The sequence below is a fragment of the Oxyura jamaicensis genome, chromosome Z, assembly GCF_011077185.1.
Source record: "Oxyura jamaicensis isolate SHBP4307 breed ruddy duck chromosome Z, BPBGC_Ojam_1.0, whole genome shotgun sequence".
NCBI classification, from domain to species: Eukaryota; Metazoa; Chordata; class Aves; order Anseriformes; family Anatidae; genus Oxyura; species Oxyura jamaicensis.
Window position 1 is genome coordinate 12,240,058 of NC_048926.1, and position 20,369 is coordinate 12,260,426.

Here is a 20,369-nt window from a genome sequence, read left to right on the forward strand (position 1 = left end):
TTAAGAATGTAGTCTGTATTTTCAGTAGCTAACTTCTTTTCTAAAAATTTGTGTCTCTCTCTGAAGACTACAAGGTTGATTCCTAATTGTAGCATATTAGAGCACATAATTTCAGGGTGGAGTTCCCCACATATAGAAGAAGAGTTGGAGGAAGCTCCCTGAGGACCACCTAGCCCCAGCTTCCTCTGGCAGGTGCAAACTCAGTGCCACTGGAGAGATATACCACTAGAGGAATTATGATATGTGAGGCCACTCATTAAGATTGTTCCCAAATGACAGAAAAATCTCAGGTGTCCCAAGCATCATCAGGAAATTCTTACTTGATGACACTGCAAGGCTTGTATGACACTGCAAGGCACTGCAGGTGGTTACATATCTCCATCTGATATTCAGACATATCTCAAATGAAGAGCATTATTCTGTTGTAAGGCAGGCTTATGACAATTATAAAACCTACCACGAATACCACCATTACACCAAACACACAGCACAAAAGTACTTTCCAACTTCTTTCCTGAACAACAGCATACCACCTCAGCAACATCTGATAGTCTAGAATCATCAGTAATGGTAAATTGTAAATTTACCATTGTAAATTTACCAGTAAATGGATCCCTGATGGATCAAATAATCCCAATGAAACACAACAGTAGCAATAATACTCCCAGTTAGAAAAAAGCAATGAAAGTTCAAACACCGAAGGGACAACACTTAAGCACAACTGCAAATTCTATTCAATGATCCTGGTATCCAATGATTCTTCCTTTAATAGCAGAGTTTTTAATCATATCTTCACAAAACCCAAGGAGGTATGACATTCAAACACAGGACCACTAACCAGAAATGTTCTTCCAATTCCATTTCTTCAGACAAAATATAAATTCACTCTGATTTTAAATAATGTTCAGTAAAATTGGTCTTGTGTTTATTAGATTCCATAACTGTGAATTATCACCAAAGAATCCAATTATAAAGGGTAAATGGACAAACAGATGGTTTATGCTTAAAGTAAAAATCACCAAAACCCAACAAAGAGATTTCACAGGGACACGGGTACAAAGAGTTATAAGAACAGGAATCAGCCTTGAATACCAAAGAGTTACAGATATTGCTAACATTTCTGTCCATTGATTAGTGAGGATTTGCAGTCCAACATAGGATTCAGGTCCTATCCAATTTCTTTAAGTATTGTACAGGACAAAGTTATTGGAAACATGCCAATAACAAGACAATTTGCAGATTAACCAAAGAGAATGAAATAAAATAGTCAGAGATGTTAACATTCCTGTATGGGCAGGCAGAGTTGAACACTTTGTCATTCCTGCAGACTTAATACCTGTCTTAATCAGTGTTAGTTACTGTCTTAGTCAATATCGGAGTATCTTATATTAAAGGATTTTTTTTAAAAAAAGCATATATTTAAATTGTGAAAGTAAGATAAGAATTGCATGTGTCTAGCACGGTGAAAAATATGTAAGTAATGAATTTTCCTCTGTTGAGTTCTGCTGAAGCTTGCATATAACTATATTTTTAGGATACTTAAAAGATAAGTAAATTGAAAACTACTGGAAAGGGTTCAAGAGGAATATTTAACCTGCAGTCAATGAATGTACCACATTAAACTGTGGGACCTATCAAAAAAGACCAAATACCACTGAGTAAGAAAGAACTCTACAATCCTAAAAACTCAAGAACAGGACAGCCATCTGACTAAAGGGACAACTAGGTGAGAGAATAACTGTTTGCCTAATTGTGATTCTGGTTATCCAGATATCATATTGCTTCATTAAATACGCTATCTACCTTGACAGATAGGGAGTTTGCAACCTAGTCATTTAATTAAAAGCTGAAAGACAGACTCTGAAAAAAAAAGAAAAGTGTGGAGGTGGCGTGGGAGAAAGAAAGGAAACAGCACTTTCTATCTTGTTATCTCAAGCTCTCAAGCAGAGAGGAATATACTGAGCGCAACAAATGACTAAGTGAGCTAACAGCAAGAACCTCTATTTCTACCTCCACGAGCTCCTGTGTAGGAGATATGCAAGTTGTCTGTGAGCTCTGCTGTACCTCCCAAAACATGGACAGATTTCACTTCCACTTGGAAAATCACATTAGCAAACACAATTTTATTGATAACTACAAACCCTGTTGACACTGAAAGAAATAAAATAAATCACTTGTGCTTATACTGGATATGTAGTCAAATTTCATATGAACTACAGAAATCAAAGACGTATCTATACTATCAATACTGATTTCAGTTTTAAGAACCACATATCAAAAAAGAAGACGGGAAGCATATAAACACAAGGAAGTTCAATAGGAATTCCAAACATAATGTTGAAAGTATAAGGACAGGTATAGAAAAAAAATGATACAAAAGGGAAAATAATTCCTGGACTCAAATTTAGAAAGGAGATGATTATCAGGGCATGTAAAACAACAAACAATACAATGAAAATAAATTGGTCTGCTATTACTCAAACTGAAAACTAGAAAATTTTAAATTGACAAAAAGGCATGCTTAGAAAAGCCTTTTTCTCAACCTTGTGATTCATGTCTTGTTTACTATTGGGGCCGAATATACAGCTTTTCAGATATCACATACATCTCTTATCAGTGTTTCCTAATAAGCTGTATATCAGGAAATACAATTAACATCAATCAATAAGCCGAGAGCCTTTTCCTCCAAGGTTCTCACCACATTCATGGCAGACACAATCACATGCTCTTCCTCAAACTGTATCCTGAATTTTATCCTGTTTCTCTTGTTCAGGTAGTATCCATCAGATACTGACTATTCAGAAGACAGACAGCTTCTGACTGTGCCATTAATGTGCCACTGGCATTCTCTGGATCTATGTCTTGTCCCTTCTATTGGTCTTCCTTACTGTTCCCCCTTACCTAGCAGCATTATAAAGTAATTTTTACCTTTCCTTCTTTTTCTCAAGAGCAAAGTCTTCGCATATAAAGCAAGCCTCACAAGCAGTGATTGGGAGAATCTAGCATTAAATTTTCTTTAATATGATTAATCTGTAAATGTAATGGATTCTTGCCTTATCCTATGAAGAACAGGTTATCAATTCCAATCATGGGCTGAATAAATGAACCACAGCTTTGATTCAGTACAGAAATTTCTATGTTCGTGTGTCTGAAAAGACTTAAATGCTTCCTAAGGAAGCAAAGCAGTTTTGTGTTAGCAACCACGTGCCTGAGTATAAATCCTAAGCAACAAGCACTGAAGTAATCATCTTCTTGGATGTGGGCCTTTTAATACTTTTATAAAACAGAGCTGGCAATCAAAAAGACCCTCTGTATGTTTTTCTCAGCAAAGCTGAAAGTCTGTTAACAAGATGAACATCACTGCCAGTGTACCCCTCAGTGGAGGTATGACCAATATTTACTTGGGTTTTATCAAGAGTGCAGACTAGAATTGCAGGCACCAAAGAACATTAGCAAAACCATTGAACTCACTTTCTCAATTTTTGTGTTAGTGATTTGCTGGATTTTATTCTTTCACTTCTAAAATATTAAACTGAAAAATGGTACTTTAAATAAAAGTAGAAATGGAAAATATGCATCTTTTGCATTTGTTCCAATTAACAATCTGGAGAAGTACGCAACATTCATCATAAGATCAAAAAAACAACAGGTGCCGGGGCTTCCCTAAACACTCTCTTTCTTAAGGTGATTGACAGTGAAGAGATACAATGAGGCAGTAAGTTATGTATTGCTGGCAAATGTGAGTTTAATTCAGTGACACATGATTATATATTGCTACCTATTACTGCAGTGATACAAAAATACATACTAAAATGTCTTCAGATGTCTTGCACACAGACAGTTACTGTGGCTGACAGCCTTTGACTTAGAATTCATGGGTAACAGCTTATATATGTTTATATATATATATACATATATATTAAGAAATCACATACTTGTTGATTAATATATCCACCAAATAATCTGGGTTTCATAATCTGAAGGTGTGCTTAAATTTGAATGTTTCATTCATCAAAACCTGTTCAGAAAGTGATTTATAGCTACTAAGTTACCATCCTGAGAAACTTTTAAATGCGTAAATCAGGTCAGAAGTGCAAAAGGTAAATTAGAAAAAAAAATCTGAAATACAGTTTTGTATATATGTTTTATGAACAGTGAACCATTTTAAATATATATAAATGCATAATCTCATAACAAAATGAAATTAATTCACTATAATCCAAGGGGATATAATTCCCATGTAAAAGAACCAAAGAACATAGGAATAAATTAATTTGACTTTCATATATTATACTTGTTTATTCATTGTTGTTAAAACTAGTTTATCCCTTTGGCAACATCAGCCACAATATTCAACATCTTCCACAGCCTCATTTTTTGGGGGGGGAGTTTCATGTCAATACTAAACATATGCCAAATGTGAGTATTTTGATTTAGTAAAACTACTCTTGCATTTTACACTACCCTAAATAGCTAAAAAGATTAAAGATTACCAAAAATTAGACCTAGGTAGACTATCTAGGTCTAGTTTTGATTTCTTCCATAGTGCTATTATGTAATTTTACAGATTTCACCATATGTTTACAATGACTACTCCTCAATTCATGTCTGAATTTGATCAAACAAGTTAAATCTCCTTGATACGAGGCATTTAGAATAGATGAACCAAAGTTACACAAATAACTAAAAATGGAGTGAGAAAATCATACTTGACAGCATTGGAAGAAAAGAGATCTACTGTTCAAGTTGGAACACCAAGAGACATGGGTTTGGGACATGCACTGATGGCCTGCTGTAAATCTACAGCATCACGTATATCTTAGATTTGTTATGCACAAACAGATCAGTTGTACAGCACGTGCACTGGACAGATGACGTCCCAAATGCTTCTAATTCACTCCATAAGCACAGAAAGTCTGATCTGCCTATTTGAACACAAATAATCCAACTGGAGAGACTGCTGCTGCTTTGCCTGTTCTTCAGGACTGCAAGTAGCAGGATAGTAGATTACATGCACTAAATTACTGGCACACTGTTAAAGGAGTTAGTTGGTTTAAAAAAGTGGCTAACACTTGTTGCTCCCTAAATTAGTAATAAATTGTTGCTCCCTAAATTAGTAATAATTGGTCAATGTAATTTATACTAGTAAGATCTAATAAAATATAAATTTAGTAAGATCTAATAAAATAAAAATTCAATTTAATTCACATCAAACTCCTTAGAGAAGACAGGCTATTTAACCAACACATGGATTCAAGTGGTTGAAAAGCAAAAAAAAGTGACCATAAAGATAGAAGACAGACCAAGAGAGAATATAGATAGAAGTATTTGTATAAAATTAGAAAAAATGCAAGGTGAGGGAAATGGTCAAGAAGACAAAAAAGTAGGAAAAGTGTCTAGCTCTGTACCCAACCTTCAGAATAACTATTAAATGCATCAGTAACAAACAGAAGCACAAGAAGAGGAAATCAAATGTGCTACAAAATGATTTGAAAACTGAAAGTAAAAAATGAGTGAAAAAAAGAAGAAATGGGAATGAGTAACTTTTTGGGAAGCACAACACATTTCCTAATCCTCTCATTTTCAGTGTTAAGTTACATGTTTCTCTGAACATTTCTGGATCATAGTGCCTTTTTTCCAAGGACTTAGTCCACAATTTCTAAAGCTAACTGTTGCATGTATTCTAACAACTCTAATGTTAGCTCAGCATTAAGTATGCTCTTGTCTCTAACTTTCCTGTTGTACATTTTACATAGTTAGTAAGAGTGACATCATTTTTAGCTCACAGAAGTAGCCAAGTCTTCCCTGTCATCTTTGTTTCATTTCTTCCCCTGATGTGCTGGCATAAATTCTCATCAGGTCAGTGTCAACTATCTTAGAAATGAAGCAATAAAATAAGATCAATTTCAAGTTTACTGTAACGGCCTTAAACATGCAGCAAAATGTCTGAAACCCTCTATTTAGCTGGAAATATATACATATGATTTTTTCTGTAATTTAAATGAAATGGTAAAAGCAGCAATTCTGGGGAAAAAAGCCAGATATTTGAAAAAAGAAGATATGCAGAAGCACTGCCTTCACTGAAAAAAGGAGTGGGATGCAAGAAAAGAAGGATCAAAACCTGAAAAAACCTATGGTCTTGGGTAGGTTTAGATTAAATCCACTGTAGAAAAAAAGACACCAAGAAAGAAAATAAAACATAAAATAATGTTAAAAGCAAAATCACTAAGATAATCAGATTTGTCTCATTTTACAGTTTGCTTCAGCCCCTTCTTTTCTGTACAAGACACTTGGCAGTATCACTAATGAAAATGGCTAATCTGGCATTATCTGCAGATAAATTAACACATTTTCTTTGGAAAAGACAGTCATGTAACACCAAAAGACATACTGAAACAAGAAAAATTCAATAATTAATATGAGTAAATCCAGATTAACAGTTTAAACATAGGATAAAAAGAGACATTTAATCACCTTTGATGTTATGTGACAATTTAAAACAGAGAAGCACAATGAACTCCAGAGATTCTGCCAAACCAAGTAAAATTTAGTTGCTTGTTCATTCATTCTTATTTATCATGAAGTTCAACTCGAGTGGAACAGTCTATTTTGCTTCCGAAACAAAACAAAAAATATTTTATAGTTCAAACAACTTCTGAGAGCAATTTAAGCAACTTTTCTATTTAAACTTCCTTTCCAACAAGCCAAAAAATACGAAGTATTTTTTTCTTGTATGTATTTATCTCATTTCCACTAATTTGATTATTTTAGATATAAAATGCTGGGATGAAACAACATGTATGTTGGCGTGTGAGTTTACTTAAATGACCCATGCATTAATTAATTCTTAGTAGTAAAGAAGAAGACTTGTGAAACTGTTGACAACTATTCTGCATCTCAGTGTCCTATCTACAATATTTCTTATCACTGGGAAATTAGCATCTTTTTAATAGTGGTACACTTTTATGTAATTTTAGCCTGACTACAGAGCTATAACAAAAAATAATAATAATAAAAAAAATCCAAAGTCCATCATACTTTAATTATTTCTTCCTCATTTCATAGCTAACTAATACACGTCACATACTTTCTTTTATAATATCTAGTTTTACTTTATATCAATGTTTTACTTACACAAGTGGAGTCTTTTAATCCATCTAACTGGGAAATGCATTCACTTGTTTGAATAATCCAGGTCTGACATTTAAATCAGATATACTGCATGTATGTTTTTGCCTGTGCATATCTCCCTCACTCCTGAGGGACACCTGCACAGTGAAGAACAGACAGATCTTGTTGCTCCCTGATAAGGTCACAGAGGCTTAGCTATAATATAGCCTTGCTTAATCCTCATTGGTTTTGCCTACTGAGCACAAGGCTGTTTCCTTGACAACACAGCTGCAGTTGCCACAGCATCCGGAGCCACATGTGATGTCCAGGTTTAGGGTATGGCCCAGCTGAAAATCTATTATTCAATGCTATTTTCTACAAATCATTGTAGGCTAAAAATAAAATCAGTGAAAATCTTCCTTACATTACATTTCTTCTGTTCATATTAAACCATTTGCTATTAATTACTTACAAAGCCATCCCCCATATGGAATGAACACTTCTGAAACTCAGGAGCCATGCCAATTCTACTCCTGTTAAGCACACAGTCTAAGGGCATTTTTTATTCAAGGCATGCCATTTGCATGCTATATGGAGGTAAGAATTAATCGTCAGTGTGAAATGTAATAAGGCAGACAGAATTAGGAAATGAATATTAAAAATAAAAAGAGGAGTAATAATCTTGAAAGTGAAAATATGACCAATGAAATTACAAACAGTGAGAGGATTACATGTAATATGAAAAACTGACATACATTATCCCCAGTTAACCAGTTTTGAAGCTGAGAATCATGCAAGAGCATGCAAAGCCTATTACATTTTTGAAGCCTCACCTCACCTGTTGATGTAAGAGATTTGTCATTCAACAATACCACTATAATGGCACGGTATTAAAATCATTCATAGGGTTTCTCTGCTGAAATAGCTAATGCATTAGGAAAAGTGACCCAGTGAATTTCCTTTCCATTCTATTATCACTTAGAGAGAGGTTATATGATTTAAAAATGCTCTCAGTGTGTTTATTGGTTACATGATAAAGTAACCTTGCCTGACCTGTGTTTTTGCCTAATACCAAATCTTCCTAGAGCTCTTACCCATGACTGGAATTCTTCCAAATTTAAATTGTCCTGGAAATTTCATGGATAAGTTGCATCTGCCGCGTGTATATGCACATGACTGCTGGAAAACATCTTGCCTATCACATGGGAAGTGAATACTTGGCTATAGATGAAGATTTCAAAGGTGTAAGTATGATTAAATCCTCTAGTTAGAGGTTGATGGTAGACAAATTCATGACAGGAGCAAAGTACAGAATTTCAGCATTACTGGAATTAACTGCTGGAGGGCTGTACAACCTTTGGATAGTATTCTAGGTGATAATTTCTACTTTAAAGAACAGTAGATGCATGGAAATACTTCAGAGGTTACAGTGGTAGACATAAATTAGCTGTGAGAAATACCACTCTCTGGGACTAATTGCCACAGAGCAGATGTCCAATTTTTTAAACTCTATTATCTTCCAAAACAGCTTGTCTGCAACCAAACTGCCAACTGAGAATAACCCACAGGCTATTCTAGTGGGTTAACTCCCAGACTTTGAAAATGTTTAGCAATGTCCTTGACAAAACTCTTCTCACTTGTACTAATAAGGAAACAGCATGGACAACTTACTTCCAGCGAGGGGGAGAAAATTCCCTAGCAATGTGCCATTTACTAACATACACACAAGAAAGGTGGTGAGCACTCATATGGCAAAACATTCCTGATCTTGGAGCATGGGGTCTGACCATAATCCAGCACCCGACTGTCAATAAAGCAGTGTCTTATAACAGTGAATAATAGTTTCAACCAACCTCCAATGGTGAATTTAGAACTACTATAAAGTCTAGCCTCTTTCAAGCACTGGAAATAACACTAACAGTTGGCTCCATCTAGAAACCCCAGAACAAAAGGAGTCTGATGGAATTCAAAATTGAGAAACAAAACAAAAATTTATAGCCAGAAATGCTTTTGCAGAGTAGAAGCCAGAAATCCTCCATTACTTCATAAGCCAGATGTCCAAATTAGTGCTTTAAGTCATAACTGATCAGTTTAATCACCTCTAATAAAACAAGCTAAGAATTCTGAATTAGCCTGGAATATGAAGATTTCTCAGGATTCCTTTTTTCTTCTTCTGAGAAGGAGCGTTACTGCTACTATATATCAGTAGAGCTACTCAGCCTATGATATTTGTCCTAAAATATTTCAGATTAAGAGTGTAATGAGAGTCAAGAAAAAAGTAGATGAGATTGTGTGATTGCTGATCTATAAAGCTATTTGTACTACCTGAAAACATATGGCTGGGAATAATAAATAAAATATTAAGAATTAATAAACGAAAAATTAAGAACAGCATGGAAAGGTAGAAATAATGGTCAGTGTATGATGAGTAACAGCCATAAATGCTAACTCATAAGCTCAAGATGTTGCAAGCTGGAATTTCTAATGTTCTGTCGGGTTTGGCTGAATTAAATTTCAGAGCTTCTCTGGGTACATGATTTGTTCTAAATGGTTAGATTTAGAAACTGAGATTAAAGTTCTAGTTTCATATACATTAAGTGTAAATCTATGGTGAAAGATTTAGAAATTGATATAGTAGTATGAAGTAGGAAACAATGAAGTGATCAGTATTGTAGGCAGTGATCTCAGGAAAACCTTGATCTAGCCATTATCAATTCTGTGTGGTTAGAAGAGCAGAAGTGATAGCATGAAGCACTGGGATATAAGGGGATTACTGAATGTGTACATAAATTCCCATCAAGTGGGAAATACACTACGAAAATCTGTAAGTTTAACAAGTGGGAAATAACAGCCACTGACCCACTGTAGTGGGTCAATGATTGGTAAATAGGCAAGAGTTAGCCTTTCAATAGAAATAGAGGGAGGGAGGGAGGGAGGAGTTAGGAGTCTTAAAGTGAAAAGTTTCAATACCAGTTTAGAGATGGATATAAAAATGAAATAGTGACAAACTACACAGTGCAGCAGTATTTTAGATAAATACACATAGAACATTTTTCCATCTACAGAAAAAGGATTTTAGAATAATTAAAGAGTAAAGCAGAGAGAAAACATATCAGCTCTGTAGCTAAGTTACTATTTTAGAAATGCTCTTCAAAAAGTATAGGGAAAAATGATAAAATAAATTTAGACAGATAATCCCTACTACTAAATAAAAGTTATGCAGCACCCCAATGCATAGAATAGATACTTTATAAAATGACTTTATTGGTTTAAATTAGTTCACACAATGCTGACATGGTAATTCTGTATTTGCTTACTTTATATCTGATTGTGTATCAACTATCCTTCCACAACTAATATAAAAATAAACAAGCTTTTACACATCTTTTGTTGTGTACACTGCCAAATTTCACAGAAAGGCACTATGTGGCCACGTGTTGTAACCCACCCTGCACTGCATAAATTCAGTACTAGCAAATGAAACAAGAATGGGCTGAAGATGATAGCCAAGCTATGGTTCTGTGTGACAGGTGCAGTTGGCAGTGTTCTCTACAAGGATCAAGAAAAGAAACAGGATTTGGAGATAGGTCTGGAGAAATAGGAAGAGTTTTGCTTTGTCCCCTTTTGCACTGGAACTTTATACTAGATATTCACTGAGAGGTGTCTAAGTGATTTTAGTTTAGATGGAACAAGATTGAGGGAAGTAAAGAAGCAGATAATAGCTTGACCTCATAGTTAATGGATTCGAAGCGTCCAAGCCTGAATAAGGCATTGCAATGTACTTTGTGGTAAAAACACTTAGAAGAGAAGGACTTAATCAATTGAGAACACAGCAGTTTGTTTCTTAGCAACGCAGGTTACCGAGAATACATCGCTCCACTCATACAATTGTTTTCCTATTGAATACAGTTAAATTTAAGTTTTAAATTTTTCCTTCTAAATGCCTCAAGTGCGCAAGCTTACATGAAAGAAAAGATCAGTTTAGCACAACCACGAACATAGTCTCCAATGGCAATGACCTTCCACCTTCAAGAACAACACAGCTGAACATTTTAAGAAGGTTAGATTTGTCTTTTTTGGGATTGGGTAGATCTGTTTCTTTAAACACCTACCATACACATAAACAGTGTTTTCCAGCTGGATGGTCCATATTTATCATTTTAGTCCTGGGAAATCAGAGAATAATATAAATTTCTGTGATTTCAGAAAAAAATACAAAATGTATATGATTTCCTACATACTATTTGCTACACAAATAACAAAGAAAATTTGGATCTTTGAAAGAACGCAGTAAGAGAGAAAATATAAATTTGATGCTAAGACAATTCAGTGATTTGCAGGATATAACAGACCTAGTAAAATAATGGCAGTTAATTAAAAGCATCTGGTGAATGAATACTTTTTATGCTTCAGTCTCCTAAAGATTTATAAGTTAGAAGCCTTTGATTTAATGAAAACTTTCTTTAAACTTGTGAAAACTTATTTTGGATAGAATATTGCCTAAGCAAAATTATTAGCGATAAAATATTTGCTCATTCCAATTCTGAGAAAGCTGTTATTTACAAAGGTGATTGAACCACACAGAATTCATATATTGAAGATATAGGACAGTGAAGAGAGATTAAATGGCTTCTGGAAAGTGACAGGTCATCTAAAGTACCTTTATAAAGAGTGTTCAAGCTGTAAAGATTGAGCACCTTGCGTTTTCATTTCTCTGTGAAAACACTGTTATAAAATATTCTACACATTGTTAGAATAATACATAATCAAAAAGCATTAATTAGTGATTTCAAAACTTAATGATGAACAAGCAGAAGAGAAAGTTCATGAGATCTAGGAGTGACTTTTACACAAAATACAACTACATTCATACAGACAGCTCATGTCATTATACAAAAACATATCTATAGAGAGCCCCAGAGTTAATTGTTAGACATTCTGATACAGATGACAACTGCAAACACAAATTTATTTGCATCATATATTTTGTATTTGCATCAGATAAAAAATCTATAGTTACGAGAAAGAAAATTAATTTTCATAATCATCTTAAAGATGTCAGATGAAAAGCACAGTAAAGAGTAAATACAAGTGCTTAAAAGAGAATAACAATTAACATTACAAATCTCATTTTAAAAATTCTTTAAAAAGAATGACTAGTGACTAAACAACAAAAGTTTCAAGTTCAGTCCTTCTGGAGATCAACACATTACGGGCAGGATAAAAGCAATTGCAAAGCTAAGCAAATGTAAGTCTTTCTGCAATGGAAGAAGAAAGAAGAAAGAAGAAAAGACACTAGTAAACAGAAAAGAAAGCAAGTGTACTCAGTAGTTCATGTTTAACAACAAGATGTACAGAACAAAGTAGTTCATGTTTACACACACTCTAGATGAACCTGGATATATAATACTAAAAGCAATTTACAAACAAAATAATGTATTGATCACAATTGTTATTTCACCACCATCAGGACCTGCAGTGAATGGCTTTCCTAGCACATATGGTGGTATTGTGCATCTTATAAGCTAACCGAAGGAGTTGTGAGAGCCATGAACACCCCTTTTAAATATGAGCTACTCAGAATTCCAAATTCATTCGTATTGTCTCATCTTTAAACTAGGTAATTATGTCCTGTTTACTGCATACTGAGTTCTACCATCTTAGCTCACCAAGAAACTCCTCAGAAAATTCCACTATCTATTTCCTTGAATTTTTATTGAAGGTAATGTTAATCAGATTATAACACGAATCTGTGAAAAATAATTTCTTTGGTCAGTTGAAAGATGCTGATATTATACTTACAAGGTAGCTTCTCTGCTAAAACCATATTAATGTGATCAATGAACTGAACCTTGTCAGTCATTCCTGATTTACACATAGGGAATTACCTCTGTATTTCTTCTCTCCTAAGAAATCTCTATTTGATATTTTCCTATATTCTCTATATCTTTTTTTTCTTGAAACTTTTTGGTTTCTTTCCTTTGAGATCACTTATTTTCTGGATGCACTAATGAATAGCTCAGATAATTAGGACTTAAATAATTCATAACTCCGATAAAATTCAAAGTCATAATTCACCAGCTTCAAAATGAATTAAATTTAAAACACAATCAAGCACATAGAAAATGAAACTGCAGCTAAGATTATAAAGTTGCAGCCAAAAACAACACATACTTGTTAAACAGGTATATATATTAATTGCTCAAAACATTCTAAAACTAATAAGTAACAGTGTAAGAAGGATAAGCAACTGTAAGCAGTCTCACATATGTTAGGTCAGATGAAATTATTTCTGAAGGTATTACAAATCTAATGAATAATTTCAGCTGAAAAAGTAGAAATGTAAGGTTTCAAAATAGATTTTTTTTTTTCGAAACAAGTTTTCTTTACTAAATTAACCTTACTTTTAAAATAAGATGAAAATTTGGATCATGATTGGCAGGGGATCTAGTATAAACATTTCTGATCAACTTCATCAAAGTATAGAAAACAGAAAATTTTCATCATCTACAATAAAAAAGCAGATGAAATGGCTACACGACTTACATCATGTCACACAATCAGCAGCTTGGGCAGGAGCAGGTATTTATACTTGTTTCAAAAATCCAATGGATTCTTTCAGCTTGCAGTATCTGAAAGGAGAGCTAAGCACAAGTTAAAAAATGAGCAGTAATAGAGGTACTAAAATCAGAAAAAACAAAACAAAACAAAACAAAACAACAACAAAAAAAAACATTTTCTATTTCCTAAAAACAATGTAGCTTCCAGCATTACAGAATGTATTTTTAAAGAGGTGTTGATAGATTTTTCTTACTGTTGTACAAATGACAACTTGTCTTGTGTTCATGTAATTACCAAAAGTCTAACAGCAAAAGGAAACAACCCAAACTGCCAGCTACTTCTAGTATCTGTCATACGTTTTCAATCACTGCAACTCCAATTTCAAGTTGCGTATCATAATTATCCTTCATTACAATAATAATGTTAAGACATGAAAGTAATTTCTGCTAATCTTAATTGTCCTACAGTAGTAATTGGTCTGACTACCTGCTTGTCTCTATATTACTTGCTTAAATTTTTCCAGTATGACAATATTTTTGGTATTGAATAATTATAAAGATGTTTCATAATTGATATTTTTTCATTAAATAATGAAGTTTTAAGATGTGGCCGGTGCATCTTACAAGAAAACATAGATATCTGGTATATTTGGCGCTCACCTTTCTCCCAGTAAGTCTTCTAAAACCAGTGCTAACATAGTCTCAAACTCTTTCATCATTCAGTGTTGGAATGTGCCCTTTAAATTTTGTAATATTTCAGCAAACTTCTAGATGCAAATGTGGAAATAAAGCCTACATGGAATCTCACTAAGTCTTTACAGTATGACAGAAGTAGTTACTGTCTCTAGTTTTGATAAAATTGAATCACTTTAGAAAATATCACAAAAATAATAAAGTAATTAAAATGATTTAAAACTAAACATTCTTTATACAATGAACACATTTCAACAAAATGCAGCAAATCTATTTAAATTTCCTTCTAAGTAATGAGAAAATTTCTACAGTATTAAATATCTTACCATATCTTTATTCATCCTCAGAGTTGATTGTATTGATAAACTACAAAGAAATTCCATGTCAGAGAATTTCCCAAAGGAAGTTATAGCAAGGTGGTTGTCAGTCTCTCTTCTCAAATGAGAAGTGATAGGACACAGGGGAACGTCACCAAGTTGTGCCAGGTAAGGCTTAGATTGGGTATCAGGAAGAATTTATTTATGGAAGGCGTGGTTAGGCACTGGAACTGGCTGCCCAGGGAAGTGGTAGAGTTGCCATCCCTGCAGGTATTTAAGAAACATGTGGATATGGTGCTTATAGACACAGTTTAGTTTTAGACTTGGTAGTTATGGGGATGGCTGGACTTGATGATCTTAAAGGGTCTTTTTCAAGCCTAAGTGATTCTACAATCCTCTCTGTAAGAAGTTAGAATAATAGAATCAGAGAATGGCTTGGGTTGAAAAAGGACCTTAAAGATCATCTAGTTTCAACCCCCCTGCTCTGGGCAGGGTTGCCAACCACTAGAGCAGGCTGCCCTGAGCCGCATTCAGCCTGGCCTTGAATGCCTCCAGGGTTGGGGCATCCACAACCACTCTGGGCAACCTGTTCCAGTGCCTCACCACCTTCTGAGTGAAAAAGCTTTCTCCTAATTTCTAACCTATATCTCCCCTGTCTTAGTTTAAAATCCTTCCCCCTTGCCCTATCACTATCAACACATGTAAACAGGCATTCCCCCTCCTGTTTATGCTCCCTTCAAGTACTGGAAGGCCACAATGAAGTCTCTCCAGAGCGTTCTCTTCTCCAAACTAAACAAGCCCTGTTCCCTCAACCTTTCTGCATAGGAGAGATGCTCCAGCCCTCTGATCATCTTAGTGGCCTTCCTCTGGACCCGTTCCAAGAACTCCACATCCTTCTTGTGCTGGGGGCCCCAGGCCTGCATGCAGTATTCCAAGTGGGGTTTCACAAGAGCAGAGTAGAGGGGGACAATCCCCTCCCTCTCCCTGCTGGCCACCCCTTTTTTGATGCAGCCCAGGACATAGTTGGTCTTCCAGGCTAAAGTTGGCCTTCCTGTGCTTATGGACACAGTTTAGTAGTAGACTTGGTAGTTACATGGATGGCTGGATTTGATGATTTTAAGGGTCTTTTTCCAACCTAAGTGATTCTACAATCCTCTCTGTAAGAAGTTAGATGGGTCTAAATGCAACACACACAAGATATACAACACAACAAACTACAATGTTCTCAAGATGAGGAAAGATTAACATTTTAAGGAAATGTTAACGGAAAAAGTAAGTGTTATTACAACCCTAGGCTAATCACAGCAGACATAAGGAAACACATTATTTTCATGGTATGAAAATATTCTATCTCCAAAACCAATACAAAGCTGGTTCTTACTCCCTTTCCTGCATACTTCTAATTCTGTCTAAATTTTCAAAGGCTAGTAAACTCTAGCTTCCCCATCTTCCTATTTCTTTCAAGACTGCCACTCTCTCAAACCAAGTGACTGTACCATCCTTTGACTTTTTATGTTTCCTGTCTCCTGCACAGCTTACCCTCTTCATTCACTGCATTCATTCACTGCATTCTTGACTGTAAAATTATCTTACCTTCCTAGTTGCAAGGAGTTTTTTTTTTTTTTTTTTTAATAATGCTATTCTTTTGTCAGAAAGTAGCTTCACATTTCAGAGGCAGGATATCTCCTGCCTTGAACATTAAATTTGGTACGTAAAGTACATAAATTCTGCTGTCTCAGTACAGGTCCTTTTCAGTTTTTTAATTATTATGTTTTTCAATAGTAAGAAGCAAAGAAATTCAGAGGTTAGCAGACCTGAATTTTGCAACGCAGCTATGTTGAAAGTTAACAACAAAACTGTACTTCCAGAAGAATTCAAAGAGGTGGCATCCCTGTCATAGGGATCCTTTTGATGACTCTCTTGGAGGAGGAATGGATAATGTTAACAGCAAAGCCTGCTCCTCAGATACCTCCTTCATTAAGGGTACAAAATACCTTATTTACCATTCTTGGTTGCTGCAAAGAGTACTTAATAATTTATTCTATCAACTGAAGACTTGCCAGAACACGTCCTGGGGCTTATATTCCCCTTAGGAAAGATTTTTTTTACTCAATCAGTCTGCTTGAAGATTGGTCATGTTAAGCAATGTTATTTTGATGGATATCAGCCAAACCGCTATCCCAATCATACACTTGGAAGTCTAATGATGACCTATATGCTGTGTAATTCACCCACAAGCTGGCACTATTTGGTTTATCTTTTGTGACCTAATCCTGAATGCAAATTGTTCCATTGGCGAAGACAAAATGCACTTTTTCTCGTTCCTGTCTCCAAGACAGTAAAAGCTTAAGCAACCCAGAATTCAATGGACAATAGCTAATTGAAGATTTTGTGATTACACGTTAAAAACGTTTAGGTACAGACTGGTGTGTGTCATCAGTCCTCTGAGAAATGATACAGGGATTTGAAGCATATTCAGTCAACCATGCTTCATAGTAACTGTGCTTTTCATACATATGACACCAGCTTCCAAACAACTGTGTTCAATAATTTGGTACATGAGGAACATTTTTATGTTTACAGCCAAAGTGTAACAAAAGTTTAAACAACTCTGCTACCTTACAATTCTGTCTTCCTCAACTACTCCACAAAAAGAAAAAAAAAAAAAAAGAAGAAAAAAAGAAAAAAAAAAATATGATCATGAAAATCACATCTCGTTCAAGCTTCCTTTTTACCTCCCTATATTGGGTCCATGCTTACAGTCAATTTCATAAGCCCTCAAAAGCTAATGTTGAATATTCTCAATAAATATTCTTGCAAAATGTTGCCCAGATTGCATCTATCAGCAATTGCTTAGAGAACTTTCAAGTGCACTCAACTTCGTTTAACTCATTTGTTGCAACATTTTTAAGAATGCTGCTTGCAGATTATACATGTTGTTTTGATAGAGATGTTACAATTAAACTGCACCATCTTGAGCCAAGACAGGAAAGCCAAATGGATTGCTGCAAAAAGTAATGAAAAAAGTAATGAAAAAAGTAATGTCATTAATGTGGCTAGATGAAAAGCTTCACTGGATTAACAAGGAGCTCTAGAAAATTCAGGCCAGGTGCAATGTAAAATGTAAAATAGAGCCAAGACAAGGTAAATTAAAAAACACTTCATATAGATACATCAAGCTTAATCCTTTCAAACGGCAGATCATGGAAAAGGAGCAGCTGTTTGGTTCATAACCAAATCTATAATTACATGCAATTAAGGATTTAAAACTAATACGAATCAGTTCTAACATTGGCTGCCACAAAGCTTTAGCCCAAGTAATATATGAAGTACAATTGTCCTATTATAGTAATCTATAGATCACTACTGATATGATTACCATATCAATAATTTCTACTAAAATTGTTGGAGAAGGTAAGTTAAATAATACAATTGCTCAACGTTCTCCTTTTCATTCTGCTGTTACTCCAAGTAGACTTAAAAGAGGAAAAAAAGAAAGGCATAGCTTACAGAAGCAAAGGAAGGAGTTGAATTTAGACAGAAAGCTATGTTTATACGAAGTAAACCATGTTACACAAAATGTGCATGATATACAACAAAATCAATGTTGGTTTTTCAGTCTTCCATTGTTTATAAAATGACTCTTAATACATTCAATTCATAATTTAGATAATATCCCACACTGCTTTGCAAATCTTCAGAGGCAGCTGCTGGGCAGATAATGTACCCATATTTTGACATGTCTCTTTAAAATCCAGATCAGGGACTGTGATCTTCATTATGATGCTTTTCTATTTTCAACTTTGTTTTTGACTCCCCAGTTGCAAAGATACCTTCTTCAGCTCACTCTATCATCACGCATGGTAAAGAGGTTGAAGTGCAGGAACAAAACCCTCTTACCAGTCCATACTTTATTCACATACCCAGACTTGGCTGTTAAGTATCAGTTATTAAAAATCCAGTGTTAATTCTCACCAGAATTTGTACCTCATCACCAGCCGCCAAATGTTCCATAAACAAAATGTCCTAAAGGCAACATAGACCTACCCATACATTATCAGCGTCACCATCTACTTTGTTCACATGGACAAGGAGTAAGGGGAGTCAATACAAATTATTTGCTTTTACTTACATTTCTGCATCTGTTTTGTTTATTTTTACATTTGGGGACTTCAAGGGTTTATATTTGTAACATGGAATAATATGACTTCCAGTGACTGTGGGATGTGGGAAATGCTTTACTTAGTGTGCAAGAAGTAGTAATTCTGCCTTTCAGAGCTATAGGAGCCTACCTAATACTCTTACAGGTATACTACTCCTTATGAATTTGGAAATGGCTCATTTTCTATGGCTGTGTCTACAACAAGGTTTACTTTGATTTGAAAATCTTCAGAAAAAAAAAAATCAACATACAACATCAACTATGACAAAGTTTACATTTTACATCAACTCTTTTGCCAGGCTAGTGTTGCTCACACACAGTTAAATTACACAGTATTGAGACATTTATCATTCCAGTTTCCTAAGTTAAAATACTGAAAAGACAGTGGAGGACACATTTATTTCCCAGTATGAATACATTTTTTTTTTTTAAAAAAAAAAAAAAGTTGAAAAGTAAACAAGAATACTTTTATGCCAGTTCATAATAAATTTTCCCTCTACATGATTTTTGCGCTTTTCTCCTTTGACAATGACTAATGTTAAAGTGAAGATAAAGTGAATATATATATATATATATTTTTTTTTTTCCCGGTGCCGAAAAAAGTAAGTAATTGCAAGCTACACCATCTCAATCCTTTTTTCATTTTTTGACATGCATCTCATTGTTAAGCCCTAAGATAAAGCCATTAAATAAGCTGCTACTGATTAATATTTTCTCACAAAATAGGGTACAGATTTATGAAGGGTTAGCCTCATATAGAAGGAGTAACACATGAATTATATATGCTTACATAGATATACATATATATGTATGTATATGAAAATAGATATACTCACTAAACTTTACTCTGAAATATAAGAAAAATGTATGTGATCTATCGATGTTTAAAAAAAAACACTACAATGCAGGTACACATTTACTTCTATAATCATATCACCTGCTTCTAAATTTTCACGGAATCACAGAACTGCAGGGGTTGGAAGGGACATCAAGAGATCAAATTTTGAAGTTATGTATGCAAAAAAAAAAAAAAAAAAAAAAAAAAAACAATCTTGATAGTTCATGTACATGATAGAAAAAAAAACAAACTGTCAAAAAACATACAAAGAATACAGAAAAACACAACCAGTCATAGTTACATTTAATTTAGCACCTTGGGCAAAATGGTCAATAGAAATACATACATTTAAGCTCTATATGATAACTATTTTAGGAGTAAAAGTTCAGGTAATATGTTAAGGGTTGTAGAGTGAAACAAAAAAACTCACCTCCTTGATACTGACTGCTCTGGGATAAATCAAAAAGAGAAACAGATAATACAGAAAAAGGGACAGTGGAGGAGAGCAATATACTGATGATTTCTCTGATAGCTTTATTCCTTGTAAGAAAAACATCTTACAGTCTTATACAGAAATACAGAATATTGCTTTAAAAGATTTTAACACCAGATCCACTGTCAATGCTGTAGGGCAATTTAATATCAAGTATTCAGAAGATATGCCTGAATTAGGAAGAACTTGGCATACT

General features: G+C 34.5%; 1 protein-coding gene across 1 annotated transcript in view; it reads right to left on the reverse strand.

Moving 5' to 3' along the window:
* PRLR (prolactin receptor) overlaps window positions 1-20,369 on the reverse strand; it is a 158,910-nt gene that overhangs the window by 126,424 nt on the left and 12,117 nt on the right. The window contains exon 3 of the mRNA XM_035310706.1: window positions 13,657-13,742. The gene's annotated coding sequence lies outside the window, so the exon portion shown is untranslated. The remainder of the gene's footprint in view (window positions 1-13,656; window positions 13,743-20,369) is intronic.